This window comes from Scatophagus argus, chromosome 2 (assembly GCF_020382885.2).
Source record: "Scatophagus argus isolate fScaArg1 chromosome 2, fScaArg1.pri, whole genome shotgun sequence".
In the NCBI taxonomy this organism is placed as follows: Eukaryota; Metazoa; Chordata; class Actinopteri; family Scatophagidae; genus Scatophagus; species Scatophagus argus.
Window position 1 is genome coordinate 5,040,348 of NC_058494.1, and position 8,056 is coordinate 5,048,403.

General features: G+C 40.9%; 1 long non-coding RNA gene across 1 annotated transcript; it reads left to right on the top strand.

Annotated features, from left to right (window-relative positions):
• The first annotated feature begins 4,769 nt into the window (after positions 1-4,769).
• On the top strand, positions 4,770-5,356 carry LOC124064717. The gene is made up of 3 exons (XR_006844305.1): positions 4,770-4,848; positions 4,994-5,050; positions 5,139-5,356. It is a non-coding gene; the product is annotated as an uncharacterized LOC124064717 (long non-coding RNA).
• The last annotated feature ends 2,700 nt before the right edge of the window (positions 5,357-8,056 follow it).

Here is an 8,056-nt window from a genome sequence, read left to right on the forward strand (position 1 = left end):
GGGTTAAACATTTTGGGAGAAACAGTGTTAAGCTGTATCAAATTAAGTCAGAAGGGAGAAGTTCATTTAATGACTTGGAACTCATGATCTCAGACTAAATATCTTTTCCCATGAGCCTTTGCCTACTGTGCCCCTCCTCCTTCCCTGCAGTGAGGCCTAATTTTCCTGTTTTCACCAAGAAGATTTCACGGTTCACGAGATCAAAAGCTTGCATAAGCTCCGCGTTTGTTTACATCAGCCTACACCCTGACAAATAAAGCAATGCTGACTATCTTTCTCTTTCACTTTTCTGGCTTTCACTCGTCCGCCATCACACATGACCTCCCACCTCTGCTCACTATACATGCTCTGCTTTTTTTCTCCTTCCAACACTCCCTGTTGCATGAGAGGATCAAGAAACTCATTCCTTTCCCTAGCTTGGTCCATATTCATGAAGTGATTCCAAAGAGTTTACAGCTGAAGCTAACGCTAAACTTGGATCCTCTGAAACAGTCTGTGAGAGCAGTGACAACTTCTCCGTCACCACGTGGTGAATTTTGACACAGCCCAAATGAGGTCCTTTGACATTAGAAATGGAAGTGTGACAAGAGGGACAAAAACAACCACCAAATCAACACATGAATAAATAATCTGTTTGCCTTTTCAGTGTCCTATTTTGACAAACCACAGGCCATCCTTCCTGAATGATGTCTGTGACTCATTTAGTGCTGAACTGTTTTGAATGAACGTGTCGCTTTGATGTTTGACTGAGGTCTGACATGTCTTCATAGTTCTATTGTTTTATAATTTTCCACCGATTGGAGTCGCTTAAACAATAAAAATCAAATACCAAGTAAGCAAACATCTTGAACAAACTTGAACGTGCTTGAATATTACACATTGTAATAATTAGCTGGCGTTTAAAATCTGTGACTTTCCACACATCTGATGAAATTTGATGACACAGTCGTTGTGAAAGGTTGTGCAGGGGCCCCGTTTAAGTTTGTGCCATTTACTGTAAAACTGATTTTGGCTAGAAAACACACACACACACAGTTTCCATCATTTTTGGAGACATGACAAAGACTTACATGAATTTCCTAATGGCTTAACCGCCACCTAACCATAACAATAAATATTACTTGCCTAATCCTAACCTTTACCTTAACCTAACCTTAAAGCTTCTTCACCCAAATATTTAATGATTTACATTGTGGGGACTTGCATTTTGTCCCTATAAGTAAGGCAATAAGGCCATAAGTCCTCACAATGCGACTGTGTAAACAGATTTCTGTACCAACAACTACAGGAACACGTGTCCATGCGTGCACGCACACATACACCTTATATTTGTACACATTCATGAGAACTGGAGCATTGTCACCAAACTACCGCATTATTCACAAAATAGTTTCTTCAGACTTCATGCACAACATAATTAAAAACTGCTCTTTGAATTGAATTTGGACCCATTTAATCCAAACAAAAGCAATAATGATTCATGAAGTATTGGCAAGGCCAGTGATTGTCAGTGGGAAGTTCAAGATCCAGATACACATTACAATTGGATGATACCACATCTGTTAGTACAAGTTATGTTCATCTGTTAACACTCATGATGGTTCTTTTTCCCAGCTAGCGACCCTCCTGCTCCACTTGCTATGTATTAAGCATTTTCAGATGACTTAAACCAAATATTAAAACAAAACCTCCAGTCAGTGAGACACTTTTCATGAAAGTGATTTGCTAGCATTGCTTATGCACTGACACAAACTGTGGCAGCATCATGTTTCACAAGTGATGGTTGCATGAAAATTTCAGATGCATTTGAGGAAACACGGTGTTTCTTCTTATTTGTGAAATGTGTCAAAATGAGTGACCGGAAATGACATCATGTTGCAATTGTTGCAACTGTTGTCGCATTTGGTGAAATGGGCCTCAGGCTGGTTCCAAATCTGCTCTGCACCATTTAAAATTACAGTATAAAATCCTGAAACTATAACATGTGGAAATTATCATACATTCAGAATTTATAGAATTAGTAATTGATCAAAGAGTTAAATCAATATAGAAACACTGTAAATGTTATTTGCCAGAGAGCAGTGTATTGCTAATCATCACTGACCCACTGATCCAACACAATTTCATCCTGCATCCTACAATAATTTCAAACAATAATACATAGCAAATGAACAAAACTATTCCACTGAGGGAGGTTTGAGCATTGACCCGGAAGTCAAGGTGGGACAGAGACACTGCCATCGGTGTGTTGTGTGGAAGGTCGTCATTTATTGACATTGCAAGAGCAATTAGGATAGGTGTAGTCCAAAAAGCCAAGACAAGCCAACTAAGAAAAGGTAATACGTGTGTTCCTTAACAAGACTGGTGAATGTATTAATTATTTGTTAACTATAAACACTTTAACTGAAAAACCATGACGGAACACCCTGTTGTGATAACTGATAGCTTATTAGACATCAACACAGTCTTCAGTTAAACAATTTGTAAGTACTCCAGTATCTGTATGTATATTATCAGTTCAATCAACTAAATTATCTGTCTTCATATATGTGCTTGGAATGGACAGGGCTTAAACCAGAACAGGGTGGGACTAGCCAGTTGTTACTTTAAGCCTGAAAATGAAAGGGGTTGATCAGAAGTTGTTTGTTTATTATTGATTTAAATCTCTGTACAGAACAGTCTCTGACTATAAAGAGAACTACAAACAGAACAATTTAATTTTGGATTTTGCTCCATCACAAGTATGGATATTGACACATTTTATGTGGATAATATTCATACTTGTAAAAAAGTACATTATCTTTACTGGATACTTGCTTCAGCCAAGTACTTTTCAAACCTAATAAATTGGTGTCAGTCCCTCAGGCCCCCATGATGCAAACAAGCGTTTCTTTTGAGCCAAGTTACCACAGTAAAAAAGTTGGAATTGTATGTTCCTGCATACCATGGATACCTTAAGTTTGTATGTTTGATACATGTCATTCCTATTTCAACAAAATGTATTACGTTATGTTCAGATTACAGGTATATGAGCTGATCTTCTCATCAGGAAGAGGAGTGGACAGTGGTGACTTGAAATCGGACAGCTTCAACATTCAGTACTTCTTCCGTTGACATTTTTTGGTGTTCTTGAAACTTAACTCTTTAACCAAACTACTAAAGATGAAGCATGACAGGAAACTGGGGAAAAAAAATAAACCATACAACCTTCAAACTGCTGTTGCATCACAAACTAACACCTAGATTTTTTTTTTTTTTACAGTGTGAAAGTATCTAAGGGTGGAGTTCCCTCAATATAAAAGCAGGCCAACAGGTCCAGTAAATTCACCCAAATCTTTTACCTCCCTCAGTCTTTGCAAATTACGAGAATCTCAGACGATAATACTTCCCACAGCGTATGTAAAGTCTGTTCTTGAGCAGATTACAAGCCAAAGGTGTGCAAAGAAGAATGGAATGCCCCCCACCTTCCCAAACTTCCACTCCCACCCCTATGAGGCAATTGGACAATCACCTACTCATGTGGGTAGAGGCTGGCACTCCTCAGAGACAGAAGAGGAAGAAGGGGGAGTAAAGTACCTGGTTCTGGTTCTCATGAAGGCTTTATAACAGCGAAACCAGTGCCAGCACTTGAGGTGCCCAAGGCGTACAGAGTGAAAGAGTTACAGCAGGGGAGTGTGCACCACTGAGCCTCAGCCAGAGAATGTGAAAGAGGGACAGTTTTTAATAAGCAAAGATGTTCACTTTACAAAACCTCCAGTCTAGTCAAACTAGGAGAATGTCCTTCAGAAGACCAAAACTACAAGGTTCCTGCATCAAACGAGGAAAAACTGTTATGTTTTTATGTACAGCATACATATATATATATATATATATATATATACACATATCTTATTTCAAGGAAAAGCCTCACCACTGCCTGGGGAGGAGTCAAATTTGAAGATGATTACAAGAACGTATTTCCCTCTGCTCATCGCAGGAAACAAACAGTTCAACTCTGAATTTAACTCAACAAACAAGAACCATATGTTTGTCTTTCCTCTCCCGTCATCCCCTTCCACTACCCTCTTTTCCATGAGAAACATGTAAATACAAAGACCCAGAAACACATGTGGTTAGTCATAAAGCCCCCACGTTTTTCTTCTCTCTGTTCCACCCCCAGCCTCGACCTCCTCACCCGAGAAACAAGCCCGCAAGAAGAAGGCAGAGAGGTAGAAAAGCTAAGGAACAGGAAAACAACAACAAAAAAAAAAACAAGAATGTTGGAGGGGATCACAGCATTTTGAAACTGACTTAATTGCCTGTGTGTGAAAAGCAGAGGAGAAGAGGGACATGCTGGCGACAGGGAGCCAGGAGAAAAAAAAAAACAAAAAGACAGAACTGCTGTGGGCTCCTGCAGACTGCAAAGCCATTTCCTCACAATGGTGGCCTCTTGTCATGCCAGGGGGGCCATGTTGGCCCATCAGCAAGTGGCATGTGAGATGAAGAACACAAACAAGGAAAGACAGGGCCACTACAGTCCTCATTAAGAGACAACATTGTCCGTTAGCTTGTTTGGAGACGGCCTGATTCCCTCATTTTGTGTCTGAAACTTTCTACCTTCTCATCCAATGTAGTCTCCTCCCATCATCAAGGCCGATTAACCTAATCGTTTGTGCTTCAGGGGTAGTTATCTTCTTGGGTGTTAGATGAAAATGACTTGCAGCTGGGTTGTGTACAGCTCAATCTCTAACAGGTGCTGGGCTCTGTGGGTAAAGAGTAAACAATGGTGGCTAAGCCCCGAGCTTTGCCAGGCAGAATGTCTACGATGGGAAACAGTCAGGCTTGAGTGCTCACACACCCACAACCCAGGTGGTTTTCAGAGGTTCATTTAAGCATGTGTAAACTCTTGGTGTGGTTAAACTTGTTTTGGATGGTGAAAATCTATTAAAAAAAAAAATGAAAGGATGGTTTAGATCATTTTAGAAACTAAACGATGACCTGGTTATTGTCTCAGCTGCAAGTCAAAAGACATGAAATAGAAGACGGCAGCATTATGGAATCACTGAATAAGGTATATGACATATGCACAGCGGAATTTCTCAAATACTGAGAGAGTTCATGAAAATGGTGTGTTCCCCCTTTGCCTTTTCTCTTCATAGGACACCAGTTCCGTGAGCGTCACATGACTGTGTCACATGATGCAGGGAAGTTTTTATCCCTGTGGTGCCTGGGAGGCCTCCAAACCCAGAGTGGCCTCACCACATTTCCCACAGCCGTCTGGGGAATGGACTGTGGACCTGAAGGTATGTGTGAGGCACAACACTGAAGCACTAAGGCTGTCTTAGGATAAAAGCACAGAGAAATTCCCCGGTTCTTAAAAAAGAGCTCAGTTTAATATTGTCTGTGGCAGCCACACCCAAGCAAGACAACATGTATGGATGACAATGTCTGCAGGTTCTTTGTGGCTCAAGGGATCGTGGAGCATTAAATGTTTTTAGAATTGGTTTGCGCTGTAATTTGGGACATGCATTGTGTAGATAAAAATGTTTTTTTATCAACGTCCAACATTAACTCTTGATGTACTCTGGTTATCTTAAATTGCCAAACAAAACACAAATAGGGTAATGTGTTGGTGTACACAAGTGTGATGATATGTCAATAATAAAACTTGATCACAGATTGGAGAGCCAGCTCCATGTTGTACATCCACACCCAACCAAACAAGGAACAACTGCAGCAGCAAAAAAATGTAACAAATCTTCTTCTAGCAACAACAGTCTGACTGCTCCTTCGTTCTAATGGCTTCTTCTTATTATTCTTCTTGACACCTAAATGAGAATTGTGCTCTGCCTGAATTCCGGTTATACTTTCGGGTTAGCTTTTGCACTACTGACAGCAAAGTCATATTTTTAAAAGAACTGTAAACGCAGATGCAGTCTTTATCTGTAATAACTTTCAGTTTTATCACTTACCTTGGCACCAACTCATGACTGGACTTCCATGGCTGGTTTATTGGTCTCATCTGTCCTAGATATAACTTTATGACAGGAGTATGTTTAGCTTCAAAGCCTTCTCTGACCCCAAACTCCAAACCCGTTCTCTGTTTGCATACCATGTTGCCCGCAATGTAATGTGGGCCAATGTGTTAACAGGACTCAAGGTTGACATATTTTGACACATTAACATACTTTGTGTGTGTCCAATGGGCCAAAGGGAATTTGGTTCAAGCATTCATGTGAAAAACCACAATGCCTTAATCATTATATTTTTAGAAAAGCTGTTCCCAATATTCAGGATTGTACAAGAAAAGGCAAGAGTCTGATGGATTCAAAATACACCACACATCCTCCAAACTGAGGCCACAGGCGAAGCCTTTCGAGGGACTGCATTCCGTTGGGTCACTAAGGAATGTGGACAAAGTTGCATGCCATGATAAACTCATGTTATCGGATCATTTGGCCTCTCTTATGTTCTAAACAATGGTGGTCCGAGTGGTGGTCGGCATAGACCAACTCTGGGATGCATGGCATAATTGTATCTCTGTTCCTCCTCTTGAGATCTGAGACAGATACCGTCCTGTGGTGTTTACTGACGAAAGAACACTGCTAAATGGAGCTGTGGTTCACCAATCTGTAAATATGGACCTTGCCAGCCAAATTGTTCCCCTTGTTGACAGTGGTTTGGGCCCAAAGCTCTATCTTGCCCAAAGAACACAGGCTTCCCTTGGGGTGGTTTGAGACCCGACAGGGGGTAATTAGACAAAATAGATAATGCCTATCCGCTGCTGACACAGAGTTGGCAGAGGTAGAGAGAAAGGGAAAGAGACGGATAGATGATCCCAAAATAAATGGACAAAAGTTGCCCAAAAGGAGCACATTTAAATCAGAGCAGAGAGGACCAGAGAACTTCCGCACAATTTTTCTCCTGTGAGTTTGAGTGGGCAGTCTTGTCCTTTGTGATTATTCCATGCATACAGCTATTGTCCATGAGATAATCAATTACTCAAGAAAGTAGAGAAAGTTCATGCTTGACCTGGAAAAAAAAAACCTCAGACTTACAGAGAAGGGGTGTGGCCTCCATCAACCTTACTAAGGCCACTTGGTGACAGCTGAGAATCCGCCATCCACTGATGAAGAATGTTCAAAATTCTAGAAAAAGCTGGCAGGTAGACTTATAGTTTTAATTTTTTCTTTTTTTTCCTTTTTTTGTCAAAGTGCTCATGATTTGTTGTCTCCTGGTTTTCTTACAGCATTTCATTTTCTTAGATGAGAAGGTGGTTATTTTCTGAACAGTTCTTATTTTGTTATCACCACAGACCAACAGTTTGGATCAAGTGGAGCTTGTGCAGATGCATGACACAACAGCCAAGTGATACTGGGACCTGGCATCTTCGTATTACTGAGAGATTTCTTTAAACCCTCTGCATTTTCCTGGAAAAGTGTGTATGTGCACTTGTGTGATGGATAATCGCTCAATATAAGTTGAAAGAAAAAGATTTTTTTATTGACAATGAAGACAAAGGCCTTTCTATCTTTTTAAATTCATATCAGATTTGTTTGTGGGTAAAGTCTGTTGGGTTGTGTACTTGCTCGACAGACAACCATGCTAGCCAAGGTTGTGTTGAATCTAGATGTTCCCTCCAGATAACAGATACCCCCACAACACCCTCACACCCACATACACATCGCCCTCACAACAGAATGACAGAGAAACAAGATAGTTCAGGGAAGCTGGAGAGATAAGTAAACTTGACAACCCACAAGAGACAGACAGACAGCCAGACTGGAGGGGAGGGAGGGACAGAGAGACAGAGAGAGAGAGAGAGAGAGAGAGACAGATCTCCAGCAGTGCCAGCCTAAAGAGGATCAAGGTGGTTTTGGATGAGTTTCAGAGGTAAGCTGCTGTTAAAGCCCCTAGCTTGGACCGTTCACACGCAAATGCCAAGCCCCACCGCACACATCATGAAACAAGAGACAACATTCAGGTGTTTGGTGACAGGAGAGAAGATAGCAGCCACTGTTTGGGGTTTGTTTCAAGAATGCAAATGCTGTATCATATCCTGTGGAGGAACTATTCT